We start from the raw sequence: 18,752 nt of genomic DNA on the forward strand, positions 1-18,752 counted from the left end.
ATTAGCCTAGTAACTTCCTATGATCCTGAGATTTGAAATGCCACGGTATGCAGTCCCGTACAAGCAACAGCTTTAACAGTAATGTAATCCTTAACTAAAACATCAATAATTAAACACTAGTATTCACAAATAAGCACATCTGGGATAAATACTTACAATATATTATGTGAGCAAATGTAAGACTCACAGCTTTAAGTAAGTCTTTACAAGCAGCAAATACGAATACACACTTTTTTAATTTTTTGAGTTACACAGTGTAAAATCAACATATACAACATTTACATTTAACTTGTTTTTGATTGCACTATCACCAAGTATGATGATGTAAAATCAGGGTTGGATTCAGAGACGCCACCTTGTACTCATGGAAACTACTGTGGCCGAAAGTAACCATTTCTCTGATGATGGGAAATGTGATTCTGAGATATTTTAAACACAAGGAGGAAAAACTTAATTATCTGCTAATTTGCATGTCTCAGAAGGGTGTGATGTTACCGCTAGTGCTAACCAGCACTTTCCTGCTGTAATCATCTCTGTCACCCATGCATAACATTGCCACAGACACCTCTCTTTCATTTACACTCAAATCTACACACACATTCACACACACTGTGAAACATTGCTATATCTCTCACATGTACCTGAAATTACAGAACGTCCCTATAATCTTATTTTTCCATAGTCCTTGTAAATCATGGTTGATTATACTCAGTCAATAATGCCAGACATTAGAGCTTCATCATCTTGCTTATTTATTTTTTTTAAACAAGAAACATCTTTATTGAATTATCACTTATGACATAGGCAATCATGCATTGCTATAAATGAAAACAAACTATATTCACATATTTTCACTTGCAAAGATTATACATCACAGAAAATCTACTATGCAGTCATTGTCATTTGAACATTACATAGCACGTTCAGTTCCTGCATTCCCTTAAATCTCATTCCTCCTCCAAAACATTATTCTGCATGTATTGTTCCTATAATTCCCATTTTTATTCTATGTAATTTGCTCCTATCCTTTTCTAAAGATCCCACTTCCAGTTCTTTTAGCTCTGTTTCTATGTTCACTACTTCTAGTACAGTTGATTTAAACTTCCATTTCCATTCTTAGTAATTGCTTTTTTTGGCAGCCACCAGAATTAAACTCAGCAAGGTCTTACTATGTCTAAACAACTCTGCTTCTGAATCACAGCTCAAAAATAATTTCCTTAGTTACACCTATTTGCTCACCCAGTATCTCTGACAGAGTAGTCTGTAGGGAATGTTTAAATTCTGACAACTCACTACACTCCCAAAATATATGTTTCCAATTATCTCTTTCTTCCCATCATGCCACCAACATTTAGAGTCTCATTCTTCTTATTGTTCTGAAACTGCAGTTTGGTGCTAACCTGTTGCTGTATTAACATTTTAAATAAACCCAAGTAATATTTAAAAATTATCCTGGTGTCATCAACCGTTCTACCTGGCTTTAGCTGGAGGACTTCAACATGATCATTTAGAGGTTTGTCAGCCTCCCAAATGAACGTGCCCTCATCCTTAACAACTATCCTTAATTTTGCTCATGCGCAGTTTCTCGTAATTCATGGAATATTACAGTCCGTCAATAATACCAAGTGTTATGAGTTTCACTAGGTCTTCAATTATTGTAGAGGAATAATGCTCTGGGTTGCTAACGAACTACTTTCTCTACTAAGGGTACAGGTTTTGGAACTTTTTACCCAGTTTTTAATTTGTTTTTAATTAATTTAAAGTGATATTTAAAAAAGTATACCTAATGTTTAGTACTAGTGCACAAGACTAAAGCTGTGCATTGTTAATGAGCTATTTTAATTTTATTTTTTAGTGACTTAAGGTAGTATTTAAGATTATCCCGAGTCTCTAGTGCAAGCATAGAGGACTAAAACTACATATGTACTGTTAACAAACAGCTTTATGTGACTGAGTGTAGAGGGTGGAAGCTTTTCCATATTCTTCTAATAATCATTGACTTAGGGTAAATAATTCAAATTTCTGTTGTCTAGTGTTCCCCTATATGTCTTTCATGCTGCAAAACCGGTTGCTCTACTAACTTCATACACACACACACACACACACACACACACACACACACACACACACACACACACACACACACACACACACACAGAGTCTCTCTACCTGTCCTCTGACTAACTCACCCTATTGAGGTGACCAGGCAGATACATGGTCGCTCCCAACCCACCCCACACACACACACACTTACCTGAGACCACTCATCCCTCTGCATACACTGACACATGCAGCAACAAACATACACATACATACATGGCACAGACATTTCTGAGGGAACAGCACATGGCTAATTTGCATAGCCCACTCCACTGGAATGCCTCATTAGCATATAGCTGACCAAAGAGACAGTCCACAGCAGTGATTCTTCAAACTGCATAGATGCACTCCAGAGGACGTGTCTCTAAATTGGAATTAACTACTGTTAGTGGGAAAACGGACAGTGAAGGACTTATATACCACTCTTGGTAGTCCTCTCTGAATCCTAGGGTCTGTTTTATTTTATGTTTTTTAATATAGTATCAAAAGTGTCACAAAAATAATGAGCATTACAGAATAATAATGTAAAGGTAAATAAGAGAAAAGGAGCAGTGCATATTTTAAAGAGTTCATCAACGTTAGTGGTAAAAACTCATATTCTTCAACAAGACAAAAACAGTAAGTGAGTTTAGTAGTCAAGAAACTGGGCATTGCTTTATGGCTGTGGGGAATAATGGAGGAACGGCAAGCTTATACAGGAGTCAGAAAGTATGATCTAAGGATTTCAAGATAAATATCTGAGGAAAGAGTGTTGGCTGCAAGAAGAGAATGAGGACATTAGTTGGGATGAACTTAAAAATAAGCAGGTAAAGCTTTATTATTTCCCTTCTGAAGTACAGTGCCCAGTTCAGCTAAACATAGGCTGATGTCATTCCCTAAAGCAAATCTCCAAGAATGAAGCCATTAATTCTGTTTTGTAGAATATGCATATGTGTGAAGTTGTTGGTAAATAGACCCCCAGTCCCCTTCCATGGGCACCCCAGGAGTAATATCTGATTAAGTGTGTTTCTCAGAGTCACACAGTAGGCAAATGTAAGCTGTGGGAATCAAAAAGAAGACTGATGAAGTATCTAGGCATGGCAGTCCATAGCCTTAGATGTCTGTACCAAACTCATAAGTCTTAATCAGCATTTATGTTATATTACTAAAAGGGTTTCCCTGTGACAGTACATGCCTATGGGGAAAGAAATCTGTCATTCTCTATTCATGAGATACATATACGTTTTAAGGGCTCTTTATTGAAATGGCACTCAAAATGCCGAGCGCCAACAAGTAGAAATAAAATGACTGAAAACACAGGAGAAGAGTGAATCTCAAAAATCGTGCTTCTCCTTTAAAGGAGTACCACACCCACAGACTCAAAAAACATGTTTAAAACATCATGGCATGATGTTTCCTACACTTTAGCAGCACTCTGGAATTATTTACAGGATTTTAAATATTTGTATATGTAATTCCAGACTCTGACCACCTGGAAGCTTGCATATTGACGTGATTTGGATAAATCAGGTTGCCATCCAGTATCCCAGAAATCATTGTTTGGCTCAAAAATGTTACATCATGCAGGCCTCCGTTTGCCTAAAGTTCCTGTCATTTCATAGATGTTGCATGCGTACAAAGTACTGAGTAAAATAGAACAGTGCAAGTAACATTCCCTGCTGCTAGATGACTACTTAAAACAGAAACAGTGCAAATGCCACAGAACACACTCAAAGTGCTGTTTACTGCTGCCTTTTTTCTAATTTAGTTTAAATGGCACTAATTTGTGAGACAATGAATTCCAGTCCATTTACTTCTCCCCTCCCCCATAACACTTAGCTTCCCTAGCTGTCAAAGTCCTGAGGGTAATTTGACCTGGTAATTCCATTGTTTGGCAGATCTCAGCAGGGTGCTTGACTCATGTAATTTAATTTTTGCTCTAGCATTTCCTTTGTAAGAGGGGACATTTTTTTGCTGCACTATAGCCATGGCCTTACTTGACTGCAATCACATCCAGTAAGGTCTTGCACCAAGGAGCTAAAGAATAAAACATTTATACTATTAACCAGTTTAGATCTTTATTAATTTAAGTTAAGGTATCACTTCATGCTTCCACCTTGTTAAAAATTGAGATTTACATGTGCAAAGTGTATTAGTATACAGTGTTTGCCTTCATACATTTTTACTCCACTGGTTGGTTAGCAAAAAAAAGCTTTTGCAGTGTCCGTGGATTTGTCTTTGTACATACAAACCACATTGCTATATTCCCCCTTCCTTTTTCTTGTGTCCAGAAGTCACTTATAACAAAGTAAATTTTTTATTGATTTTTTTTAAATAAAGGACATCAAGGTTAACTTACCTTGAATCAGATAATGGATGCCGCTGCAAAGAATCACTGTTGAAATATTTGTGCATGGACAAAATCCCTTACTAAATCTATTTGCCAGCCTCCAGTTCAATTGGTGCTATGGCTTTAATATACTGGTGTGTTTGCTCATGCCTTCCAAATATCTCCACCATTACATACCAGTTTTGCAGTGTAGTAACCACCCGACATGCCCATACACCTTTAGTCATCAATATGCAGCTACTTCTGTTCATGTGAGTATGTGAATTCATTTTCAGACTTAAGGTGTGGAAGCTGCACTGAATAATTCTAGGTGTTTGTTCAGGTTTCACATGGTGCTTGCTTAGAGCTACTCTCATGTTAAGCCACTATGAATATGTTGCACTGCCACCTCTGATACCAGGGTAATGTTTTAATCTTTCTATTCCTGCACTGTACACTAGCAGTATCTGGTGCAAATACAACAGAGAAGTATGCAAGCGATACACCACCTAAGTATCATTTGCCATGCAGAATGTACAAGTATGCATACCAAATTTATGTGTTTCCAAACATCGGTGTTACTACACTACTACTGAATAAAATGAACAGCACTCAGGCTGGGGGAAGGACAAGGGAGCCATGACATCACAGAATGGGTGGGTCTTATTATTTTAGTTAGAATTAGATGACGGCTGTGGTGATGTCACTTTGGGGGAGGGAACTGATTAAAAAAAAAAAAAAAGTACCTGCACTGCCTGGCCTCGATGATGTCAGTAATTGGGTGACTCCAGCAAGCTTTATTCAAACATGAGAGAATCATTTTGTAAGGGAAACCATCACAGTATGAGAAGGTAGGCTTCTGTTACAGAAGTAAGTGGAATTATAAAAATTGTAAATGCTTTATTGTTGTTGCTTTACAGAGGACAATGTAAATAGGGAGGAAAAGGGCAGTGAAGTTGAGGAATACATTAGAGAAACCTGTTGTACTCCTTTAAACTTCTTTTTTGCAAGGGGGAACATAGGTTCATAGGTTCATAGGTTCATACTAGGCTATCTGCCCGAGGGCATTTATAAGCCTAGCCCATTGTTTTGTGGCTTACGCCACCCCTTTAGTATGGGGAACTATACCCATTATTTTGCTGTGCCTCTGTCGAGCAGTGACACTGAGGTAATTCCTGGGGTATATCTGCGATCTCCCATCCATTGGTCAAGATTTCTCTTGAACAAGGCCAGCGAGGTGCTCTGCCTCACATGTACCGGGATTTTGTTCCACAGCATAGGGAGTCTTTGGGTGATGAATCTATCTCTCCAGCACGCCCTATTAATAGCCGTGCCAGGTTTAAGTCTCCGCCCTTGTGGCTCTGATGGATCTAGATTTTTGAGGTGAAGCATATTCATCAAATCTGGGTTTGACATGGCCTTGTATGTTAGGCAAAGGTCACCCTCTGAGCAAGCGGTAAGCGACTGAATAGAGCTGGAGTTCTTTCAGTCGGGCAGCATAGGACAGATTTTTGAGACCCTTTATCCTTTTGGTGAGGAACTTTGTGGCCTCTCCAGCTGCTGCAAGTGTCGGGTCAGATACATTCCGAATGGGGCATTGTACTCAATCATTGGTCTGATGAGTGATGAGTAAAGGGAGACTATGACCTCCCTTGATCTAGATGAGAATCCCTTCATGATAAGGTGGGCAATGTAGAAGGACTTCCTAACTACTTTAGCTACATGGGTGTCGAATGACAGACTACTATCAACCTGGGTCCCCAGGTCCCTGATAACTTCTTCTGTGCTCAGTGGATTGCCACCTATTTGGTAGCTAGGGGTAACCTTGTTTTTCCCGAAGGGTATGAGTTTAGTAGTCAAGAAACTGGGCATTGCTTTATGGCTGTGGGGAATAATGGAGGAACGGCAAGCTTATACAGGAGTCAGAAAGTATGATCTAAGGATTTCAAGATAAATATCTGAGGAAAGAGTGTTGGCTGCAAGAAGAGAATGAGGGCATTAGTTGGGATGAACTTAAAAATAAGCAGGTAAAGCTTTATTATTTCCCTTCTGAAGTACAGTGCCCAGTTCAGCTAAACATAGGCTGATGTCATTCCCTAAAGCAAATCTCCAAGAATGAAGCCATTAATTCTGTTTTGTAGAATATGCATATGTGTGAAGTTGTTGGTAACAGACCCCAGTCCCCTTCCATGGGCACCCCAGGAGTAATATCTGATTAAGTGTGTTTCTCAGAGTCACACAGTAGGCAAATGTAAGCTGTGGGAATCAAAAAGAAGACTGATGAAGTATCTAGGCATGGCAGTCCATAGCCTTAGATGTCTGTACCAAACTCATAAGTCTTAATCAGCATTTATGTTATATTACTAAAAGGGTTTCCCTGTGACAGTACATGCCTATGGGGAAAGAAATCTGTCATTCTCTATTCATGAGATACATATACGTTTTAAGGGCTCTTTATTGAAATGGCACTCAAAATGCCGAGCGCCAACAAGTAGAAATAAAATGACTGAAAACACAGGAGAAGAGTGAATCTCAAAAATCGTGCTTCTCCTTTAAAGGAGTACCACACCCACAGACTCAAAAAACATGTTTAAAACATCATGGCATGATGTTTCCTACACTTTAGCAGCACTCTGGAATTATTTACAGGATTTTAAATATTTGTATATGTAATTCCAGACTCTGACCACCTGGAAGCTGGCATATTGACGTGATTTGGATAAATCAGGTTGCCATCCAGTATCCCAGAAATCATTGTTTGGCTCAAAAATGTTACATCATGCAGGCCTCCGTTTGCCTAAAGTTCCTGTCATTTCATAGATGTTGCATGCGTACAAAGTACTGAGTAAAATAGAACAGTGCAAGTAACATTCCCTGCTGCTAGATGACTACTTAAAACAGAAACAGTGCAAATGCCACAGAACACACTCAAAGTGCTGTTTACTGCTGCCTTTTTTTCTAATTTAGTTTAAATGGCACTAATTTGTGAGACAATGAATTCCAGTCCATTTACTTCTCCCCTCCCCCATAACACTTAGCTTCCCTAGCTGTCAAAGTCCTGAGGGTAATTTGACCTGGTAATTCCATTGTTTGGCAGATCTCAGCAGGGTGCTTGACTCATGTAATTTAATTTTTGCTCTAGCATTTCCTTTGTTAGAGGGGGCATTTTTTTGCTGCACTATAGCCATGGCCTTACTTGACTGCAATCACATCCAGTAAGGTCTTGCACCAAGGAGCTAAAGAATAAAACATTTATACTATTAACCAGTTTAGATCTTTATTAATTTAAGTTAAGGTATCACTTCATGCTTCCACCTTGTTAAAAATTGAGATTTACATGTGCAAAGTGTATTAGTATACAGTGTTTGCCTTCATACATTTTTACTCCACTGGTTGGTTAGCAAAAAAAAGCTTTTGCAGTGTCCGTGGATTTGTCTTTGTACATACAAACCACATTGCTATATTTCCCCCTTCCTTTTTCTTGTGTCCAGAAGTCACTTATAACAAAGTAAATTTTTTATTGATTTTTTTTTTAAATAAAGGACATCAAGGTTAACTTACCTTGAATCAGATAATGGATGCCGCTGCAAAGAATCACTGTTGAAATATTTGTGCATGGACAAAATCCCTTACTAAATCTATTTGCCAGCCTCCAGTTCAATTGGTGCTATGGCTTTAATATACTGGTGTGTTTGCTCATGCCTTCCAAATATCTCCACCATTACATACCAGTTTTGCAGTGTAGTAACCACCCGACATGCCCATACACCTTTAGTCATCAATATGCAGCTATTTCTGTTCATGTGAGTATGTGAATTCATTTTCAGACTTAAGGTGTGGAAGCTGCACTGAATAATTCTAGGTGTTTGTTCAGGTTTCACATGGTGCTTGCTTAGAGCTACTCTCATGTTAAGCCACTATGAATATGTTGCACTGCCACCTCTGATACCAGGGTAATGTTTTAATCTTTCTATTCCTGCACTGCACACTAGCAGTATCTGGTGCAAATACAACAGAGAAGTATGCAAGCGATACACCACCTAAGTATCATTTGCCATGCAGAATGTACAAGTATGCATACCAAATTTATGTGTTTCCAAACATCGGTGTTACTACACTACTACTGAATAAAATGAACAGCACTCAGGCTGGGGGAAGGACAAGGGAGCCATGACATCACAGAATGGGTGGGTCTTATTATTTTAGTTAGAATTAGATGACGGCTGTGGTGATGTCACTTTGGGGGAGGGAACTGATTAAAAAAAAAAAGTACCTGCACTGCCTGGCCTCGATGATGTCAGTAATTGGGTGACTCCAGCAAGCTTTATTCAAACGTGAGAGAATCATTTTGTAAGGGAAACCATCACAGTATGAGAAGGTAGGCTTCTGTTACAGAAGTAAGTGGAATTATAAAAATTGTAAATGCTTTATTGTTGTTGCTTTACAGAGGACAATGTAAATAGGGAGGAAAAGGCCAGTGAAGTTGAGGAATACATTAGAGAAACCTGTTGTACTCCTTTAAACTTCTTTTTTGCAAGGGGGAACAAGGCTCCCATGCCCCCGAAATTATATTTACCAACTCTGAGATCACCACACCTTGGAGAAAATGGCATATTCTGAGAAATGGCATTTCAGGTTTAGTATAAATAAGTCTGATCTTTTGGCCATTCAGTCTGCATATTTTGCGACACATTCTGGTGGCTCCTGACATTTAAAATTATTACAGTTTTAAGGCTATTTTAGTCCAGTGATCATGCATTACTTGTCAATATACACATTCAGACTCTTCTTTTTTTCATTGGGGAGAAGGCACTTAGTCTTGTGGTAAATTTGAGCGTATTCATCTAGTCATCCAGGTTAGGTTTGAATGAAGATATTGACTCATTGTTTAACCTGCAGAAGCAGTTTATTCCAGAAAAGGGGTAGAAACTGGATGATAAATGTATTTCTTCTGTCATGTTATGTTTATCTGCTTATAAAAGTTCAAGTCTCTGTTTTAGTGTTATCTGAGCTGTTTGACTTACTGAGGTTAAGGACTGCCAAATTTGTAAAAGTGGAGCAAGCAAGACACAGATCACCCATCAGGAATCTACAAAACAGAGAGTACAGGGAAATGCTTCATGCTTCTCATGGTAAATAAGGCTCTCAAGACAAGAGAACATTTGAATTAGGAACTTCTGGAACTTTCTGAATTATTTGATATGATGTGTAAGGCACATACCAAATGAAGCATGTACTCTATAAGGGATCTGGTTAGTGCTGAAAATAGGAGAATGTTAATATTGTTGGATATAGATGAAATGCCTTTAGCTATTAGTTGTACTAGTAGGAGGATTCCCCATCTATGGTTGTCATATACTGATCAAAGGAGAGGGAACTATCAAATCAAGTCTTCAGGTTAGAGCTATGTTGAATGTTATTTCTGAGTTATCTCGCATAGCTAAAGAAGGATCTGTAGTTATCATTCCCTTCAGAAGCTAACTTTATTCATCGATTGCTTTACCAGCCCTTATAGTGCTTTGCTGTTTCTTGGTGATATTTTTATACTATCCTCTTTTTGTGCAGTTCTTGCCTTACTGTACAGTTTAAGTTTTTTTCTCTTGTCATAATGTTTACTTATGTTATCCTTTACTTCAGAAGTTAATCTTCATTCATGGGTTATTTTACTCTTCTTTATAGAGATTTCTAGTTTTTTGGTAGTATTTTTTACACCATCCTTATTCTTAGGAGTTCTAGAATTGCTGCAACATAAGGACTTTCTTCTGCTGTTATAAAGTTTATCTAGGTCATTTGTCCACCAGGGTTAGGGGTGTTTTTAAACTTCCCATTGGATTTGGCTCTATTTAGGACTGCTAGAGCTATGCATTTGTCTATGTGAACATAGAATGCCTTAGTGAAGTTTGCTGCTGTGTCAGGGTCAATGGTGGTGAAGTCATGGGTACATTTAGAAATTTCATCATATAATTGTATTAGGTTCATCCTTTGAAATCCTTAAATATGAAGATGATGATTACATGGGGTATGGTGGTTTTGAGAGAACTGCCCCACCTTTATGGCCTGACATATATGATAAAGGACAAACTAGAGAGAAAAGATAGAAGCAACAATTGTGAGGACCATTTGAAGAATATTTTGCCATTTAGGGGGGCTCACTAATTATTTGATCAAGAAATTACTGTTAACAAATTCCAAAAATGTCTGGGCAAACCTTACATTAAATATATTGGTGCTGCAGTCTATGCCAAGGTAACTGAAGTCAACTAGGTTTATGGTGCTGCTGCTTGCAGGAATTTCATCTAAAACCGTTAGGACATCAAAAGGATTATCCTGAGAAAATGTGAAGGGCTCTGCAGAATGAGGTAAGAAATTTATCTTGTCTATGATAAACTAAAGTTAAAGAAACTGTATTTGTAGTCCTCTGGGTATCACTCTAGATGAGATGCGGTCCCTGGCAAATATATATAGAGAATGCTTTCTTTACAATTAAACCAAGTTAGTGTAGCAACATTTACATGGATATATGTTCCAGATGCATAAGTGCCTCAATATCAGGCAATTTTCTATTGAGACTCATAGTGTAGAGAAAAGCCACATTAATGTGGTCCAGTTTAGTATTAGATGCATGTGTTGTGTCCTCTTACACTCAGTAACTATTTTCCATCATAGAGCAGAGCCTATAGACTCTATATCTGACCTTGATATTGCAGGATCTTGGCCACAAGGCCCTACACCCACAAGTTTACTAAGAATTTTGTCATTGTTTAATGTAAGCATATTTATCTGAAGAACCTTGTTGCATATTAACTTTAATCAGTTAAATAGATGCCTACTCTGTGATTGAAAGTCTTTGTGAAATAGTTTGTGTACTCTAAGGACCTCTTACTAAGTTGACCACTGTCACCTTTTGTTTGACCATTAGACTATACTGCATATGTCAGTTATTTACTCTCAGGAAATTGCAGACAATCTCTTTTACTTGCATATCTTTTACTTGCATCTCTTTGTTAATTGCTTTGTTCTGGCTATAAACAGATTGCACTCAGTTATAAATTGACCTGAGGGTAGGAAGCCTGCTATGCATGACTTTGCTTCGCTCCTCTACCCTACCCCCACTTCCCACCCACCCCTCCTACACTACTATTACACATCCTACATAACCATTTCACTTGTGAATCTTATTCCAAAATCCTCCCCAAATGACCTTACTACTTCTATGCATAGACTTTTGTTTCTTGTTTCCTACTTCCCTATCATTATTAAAATGTTACCCCATTCACAACTCTCTTTCTCACTCCCATACTGTTTTATACTATATCCATTTATAATCATAACCCTCCTTAACTGTACCAATCTTTTCCACATTGTATCTTTTTCTTTTCCCAAATAAAATCTAATTTCTTATTTTGACTATATCATTATACTCTGGCTTTCATACCCCTCTATTCCTTACATCCCAGTGAAGACACCAGGACAACCTACCTCTCTTTTATAGAAAATACTTCTCTCCTTACCTATCCTCTTCTAGCTTTCAGAATCCACCATCACTGAATCTTCTACTGTCCTGCAACCTCGTTTCCTTCTTCATTGCTACTTCCCCACTACCTGACATCTATGAAATACAAATTCCTGTACTTAATTATGCTGCTCTTCAGTATATCCTCTATTCTTCTCCTCCTACTCTGCCATCTTTCATCCTACCATCACTCAATAATATCGCACAACATTGCTCCAACTCTGCCCAAACCACCTATCCATACTTCCTCTTTACACTCTCCACACATTGTACCAAACCTACTTAGTATTGCCCTTCACATTTATTCCAAACATAGGATGATTAATTGCACTTTAACTCAAAACAAAATAAATTTAAGTGCAAGAAATCATCTGCAAAACATGTGTACATAGTTCTGCAATATACTAAAAGCTTTCTAGAAGGAGATATATACTCTAAACCAGACCCCACTTCTGTAACACAACAACAGCTAATCCCCAACACTGGTGATCTAATTTGTGCTGCAATAAATGGTTTAAGTGTAAGAAATAAAAGTGCTGAACTACACGCCTGGATTACCCAACATAAGCATGATGTACTTGATGTAACCGAAATGTGACTTAAACCCAGCATAAATGATTCCGAAGTTATACCTCCTATCAATAATATAATCTGTAATGACCATATAAAGAGGAAAGGTATTGGTATTGCTTTAATATTTCCCAATACCTACCACATTTCCCTTTACATGAAACCAACAGCAAAATTCAGTTCAGAAGAGCTTCTTATTGCTTTCCTCAAAATAAACAGTTATAAACCAGCACAAACCATCAAGAAAGTTCACAAAATACTAGGACTCTTCGATTTTAACAAGCAATTCCTCACTAGACACACTAAAGTCACAATAGCTAGGACACATCGCTTATCTACCCTTCTGACTTAAATAAATTTGAATCTTGTTATAATGAGATTGCCAGGTTTCCTACAGAGGCCTCATATAGGACCTATCACTGTGCATTACTTAAATAGCTAAAATGGTTTGAACTGCCTCAGGTACTGCAACTCAATCAGTTGTCAATTGCACACAAGTTATATTACTATCCTGATAAAATCCCAGCACTCCAAAATCTAATTCAACCTGATACTACCACAAGAACCTTAAGATCTAGTAATCAAAACCTCCTCTTCTTCTTCTCTTTCATCTGTTCCCATTAGGAGTCGCCACAGTGGATCATCTGTTTCTATTTCTTCCTGCCCTCTGCATATTGGTCTGTCACACCAACCACCTGCATGTTCTCTCTCACCACATCCATAAACCTTATCTTAGGCTTTCCTCTTTTCCTCTTACCTGGCAGCTCCATCCTTAGCATCCTTTTCCCAATATACCCAGCATCCCTTCTCAGCACATGTCCAAACCAGCCCAATCTCGCCTCTCTGACTTTGTCTCCAAACCATCCAACCTGAGCTGACCCTCTAATATACTGGTTCCTAATCCTGTCCATCCTTGTCACACCCAGTGCAAATCTTAACATCTTTAACTTTGCCACTTCCAGCTCTGACTCCTGCCTTTTTGTCAATGGCGCCGTGTCCAACCCATATAACATAGCTGGTCTCACTATCCTCTTGTAGACCTTCCCTTGCACTCTTACTGGTACCCATCTGTCACAAATCACTCCTGATACTCTTCTCCACCCATTCCACCCTGCCTGTACTCTCTTCTTCACCTCTCTTCCACACTCACCATTACACTGAACTGTAATCAAACCCTCCTCAATGTCATTAAATACAATAATAATGCTGGGAAATCTCTCTTTGGTTGCACTATTGCTAAAGGATGGAATAATCTACCTAGCCGCCTAACATCTTATAGCTCTGCAACACAATTTAAAAATCTCCCTAAAATTCACTACATCAACAGCTGGTTATGCTCCTGTGACTTCCGAGGGTAAACACATACTAATTAATTTATTTTCATCATGCAGCCCAATAGCCTCAAACAAAACCCAGCAATACATAAAGAACTACCCCTTTTGTGACTTATATTGATCCAATAATCAGTACTTTAATTTGTAACCTCTGGTCATCATGCTCAATTCCAACTTATTTCTTATTTCACACTCATAGCCCTGTTATGATGCTGCACCTTCTCAATTAGTAACAATACATCTATCTATAACATCTGACATAGGCACAGTGTGAGAAATCTACATCAATCCCTTTTAAAATATTATACGGCACCAGTTCTTTTACTGAGGCTGTTCTATATTAATCCCATTGATAATACTCCAATAAGTGTTATTATTTTTACTATATACTGCATGCCATAAGAGCTGTATGTTTCTACTCAACCATTATATGTTATTTTGAACTATTTTGCTGCTAGCTATTCTTATTTATGCTGTACTTTGCTTTGTTTTTTTAACTATGTATGCAACCTGGAGCTTTTCTCCAGGGCCTCCGCTGAAAATGGGCCTTTGTCCAGTCAGCCTTTCATGGTAAACATATGTAAAATAAATAAATAAATAAATGATAAGTAAACAAATATTTATTACTGTCCTTTATATCCCTCCTGGCAAAAATACAGCTATACTGGAAGATATCCTACACTGGATACATTTCCGCAAGAAAAAATATTACTAGGTGATGTGAATGTCAATTGGTTGGACATAAACTCTAACAAACCTATATCTAGCATGAACTTATATTTTTTCACTCAACTAACAGCTTCACACATTATAGCCAGGCATCAAGTTCTCTGTTAGACTGGATCCTGGTATCAGGCCCTAGCAAATACTCTACCATAGGTACAATGTCCCAGTTTGTCAGTGATCATCTCCCATTCTATACAACCATACATCTCACACATCCAGTTAAACAGCATGTTTATAAAATAGCCTAGAACCTTTCCAAGTTTAACCCAGAAATATTCATTACTACATTATAATCTATTAATTGGAATTAATTAAAAATCCTCCACTTAGACAATACTGTAATTGAATTCAGTACAGCTTTTCTAAATATCCCATAAACCCTTGCATCTCCTAGAAGGAAAAGAATGAAAACAAATAATGCAGTTTGGCTATCCAAAAAGAGTAGAATGCTAATGCAGGGTAGAGAAAAAGCATGGAAAGAATAGTAAAAATAGAAAACACCTCAATCTCTTGAAACTTCAAAATGCTTTGCAATCATACTAAAAAAACAAATCAATAAAGACAAAATAGTATACTATAAAAATTTCAGAATAATACTAAACAAAACCCTAAAAAACTTTGGACCTGTATTAAAGAAATCTTACATCCCAGCCCAAAATTCATCCCAAACTCCTCTTGCAGTACCTCACCACTCAAAACTGCAATGCAGTTCATCTCTTATTTTATCAATAATATAGCATCTCTAACAAAGGATTCCTCAACATCTAATCCCAACCCTGCTCAACAGCCACATACCATCACATTCACTTTCACCTTCAAACCTGTACCCACATCCTATAAAAAACTATTCTTAAGTAAACTTAAACCCTGCTCTTGTTCAGCTGATGACCTTCCAAGTGAGTGCCTAAAAATAGCAGCCAGTAGCATTGCTTATCCTGTCTCAGTCTTTATTAATAGGGCCATCCCACATTCCTGCACTCTGGAAAAAGTCACACATTATCCCTCTGAACAAAGGAAGAAATTCAACAGTCATTAATAATTTTATACGTATAGCATTCTTATCTCCCCTCACCAAAATACTTGAAAAATGCATTCAAAAATAATTGCTAGACTCTCTCCTGCAAGAAGAACTCCTATACCCTATACAACATGGCTTCTGTCCTTCCCATAGTACTAGCACTGCCCTTCTAACCTATATAGACACAGTCAAAAAGCTAGAGATAATGGCAAACTAGTTTCTAGACTTTTCTAAAGCCTTCAACACAGTTTGTCACAGCAAACTACTAATTCAAATGTCCTTACTAGGTTTCTCTCAGCCCACCCTTCTGTGCTTGAAAAACTACCTGTTCAATATGTATCATTCAGTAAAATGCCACTCCAGTCTCTCCTTACCTCCCAATCAACACTGGTGTAAAGGCTCTATCCTTGGTCCCCTTCTTTAACATTTTCACCAACATCCTCCATTCTTTCACACAACAGGCCACCATAATGCAAAACACATGATTAAACTCTCATTTGCATATCTGACAACATGGCACACCTCCAGAAAATTACTCATGAAGCTTTCACAGCTACTGAAGCATGTCTTTGTAGCTCACAACTCATGCTCAACCTAAAAAAAGACCAAACTACTACTTTTTTCCCTCCAAATCCCTCTCTCATGAAAAAACAAAATGTATAGTCCTCTCTCTCTTGACAACACAACCACTGAAGTCACTTCTCATGGGTTCATAGATTCATAGAAGGTTACTAGGCTAATAACCCTGGAACCCTTACAAGCCTTGTCATATTTATCCCAGATTGCCGCAATTGTTGGTGGTTAGGTGAGTGAAGTTCACAGAGGTAAGGGTCTATGGTTGTCCAGGAAGGACATAGGCACCTCCCCAGGAGTGAATTTGTGGTCACCCATCCATCAATCTAGGTGGCGTTTGAAGAGGTTCATAGAGAGACTCTGCTTTGTGTGAATTGGAAGCTTGTTTCCGAGAAGTGGCAGTCTATGGCAGATGTTTCTATCTCTCCAGCATGATCTATTCATGTCAGAGTCTAGGTTACAAGCCCTGGAGTTAGTGACCCTCATGCAGTTTGATTTATGAATGTGTAGCATTTCCATCAGGGCCGGGTCAGAGACTGCTCTGTAAGCCAGGAACAGGTCACCCCTTAGCAACTTGTAGAAGATGGAATACAGTGACAGGGCTTTCAGTTTTTCAGTATAAGACTTGTTTTGTATACCCTGTAGTTTCTTAATGAGAAACCTCTGTAGTCTCTCCAACTGTTGCAGGTGTCTGGTGAGGTACATGCAAATGGAGCATTGTACTCAATTATTGGTCTGATGAGGGCCAAGTATAATGGATGTATAACATCCATAGATCTAAATGCAATGCCTTTACTTATAAGACATGCCACATAGAAGGATTTCCTTACTACTATGGATGCGTGGTTGACAAAGTTCAGATTGCATTCAACCCGAGTACCCAGATCATGTACCATTGGGTCTAAACTCAGGGGGGTATGCTGTCTATAGTAATTAGCAAAGATGTCAGCTTTCCCAAAGGGGATAATAAAGCATTTTTTGCATTTAGCTTTAATCTCTGGCACCAACCATTTGTCTGTGTTAACCCTGTCTGCAGTATATTAACATCACTGGGAGACTCAGTGATTTCTCCAAATTTGCAATCATCAGAAAATGTGGTCAGCCACAGGCCATTCAAGTATACCTGGACTTCTGAGAAAAAAATTCTGAACAGTAAGGAGCCTAGCACATAACCCTGTGGTATGCCACTGGTGAATGGTCTTTTGTGAGAGGTGAAGTCACCCATTTTGACTGTATGTGTCCTGTTGGTAAGCCAGTTGGTTACCCATCTGGTAATGCAGAGGTTAATTCCCAATTGGTAGAGTTTTTTTATAATACTTGAGTGGATGATTGTGTCAAATGCCTTGGCTAGGTCAAGATAGGTGGTATGCACTGTATTTCCCTTGTTCAGGGCCCTGGTGACTTTCTTGAAGAAATCAACCATGTTTAACAGGCACAATCTACCTTTAATGAATCTGATCTGGGTTGGGTCTAGAGTTTGGATATTTCCTGTGTCCTTGTTAATAACATCCATAATGATTCTTTCCATGGAATTACAGATGAGGTTAATCAAGCTTATAGGCCTATAATTCCCAGGGTCGGCTGAAGGTCCCTATTTGTGCAGAGGGATTACTGTTGCCGGAAAATAGCCAGTTTGCAAGCTCTGGTTAAACCGGGATTTGAGTGGGTCTGTTAGGTCATGTTTTAAGTTGTTTAAAAGGCAACCTGGGATGTTGTCCAGTCCCATTGATGCTGTGTTTTTGGTCTTGGAGACCACCGAGATGACCTGCTCTCTTGAGATAATAGGCTGGGGAATGATGGCAGGTATTCATTGGGGGATGACTGGAGGGGCCAGGGCAAGGGGGTGAATTTTGCCTCAGCTTGGCTATTACCTCTAGTTGACTATGGGTGGTGCCATCCATAAACAGTTTAGCACATAGCTGAGTTCTTTAGATTTAGAACATAGTTAAAGAATGCCTTGTGATTATCCTTAGCTAGGGAGGCTATTTTTCCTTCATAATTAGCTTTGGAGGACTTGGCAAGCTCTCTTTGTTTAAGCTGGAGAGGGATTTCTTCCTCTCCTGAGCCAGTTGTTTCTTGTTTTCTTGGGCATTACTTTCTTCCTTTTGTTGTATAGCCTGCTTATACTAGGGGTCCACCAGAGTGGCTTGTTTTTTTGGCAAGACCTGGTTTTAAGCCAATCAGGTACAGCTGATTCTATATAACTGCTCAAGTGGTTATACAGGGCATTGGTGTACACCTCTGCATAGCAGTCCATGTTATCTGTGTTCAAAGGGGCTTTGAAATATCTTATACCATCACTTAGTAGGAGGTAATTTGTCTTTGAAAAATTCTTAAGCATTTTTGAGCTTGATGCAGTATCTGGTCTTATAATTACATAGAATGAGACTGATTTATGGTCTGATCTGAACAGGGAGGACATCACATGGGGTGGGGGGTTGATGCTCTCTCATGTTAATGAGTACTATGTCCAGGGCATCTGAGCTTCTTGTGGGTATGTTGACTAGCTATTCCAGAACATTTGCACTGACAAAGTACAAGAACCTCTGAACCAGCATGTTTGTGGTCATGTATGTTTCCCAGTCAGTGATAGGATAATTAAAATCTTCC

Source organism: Protopterus annectens, chromosome 2.part2 (assembly GCF_019279795.1).
Source record: "Protopterus annectens isolate FY-2018-M chromosome 2.part2, PAN1.0, whole genome shotgun sequence".
NCBI lineage: Eukaryota > Metazoa > Chordata > Ceratodontiformes > Protopteridae > Protopterus > Protopterus annectens.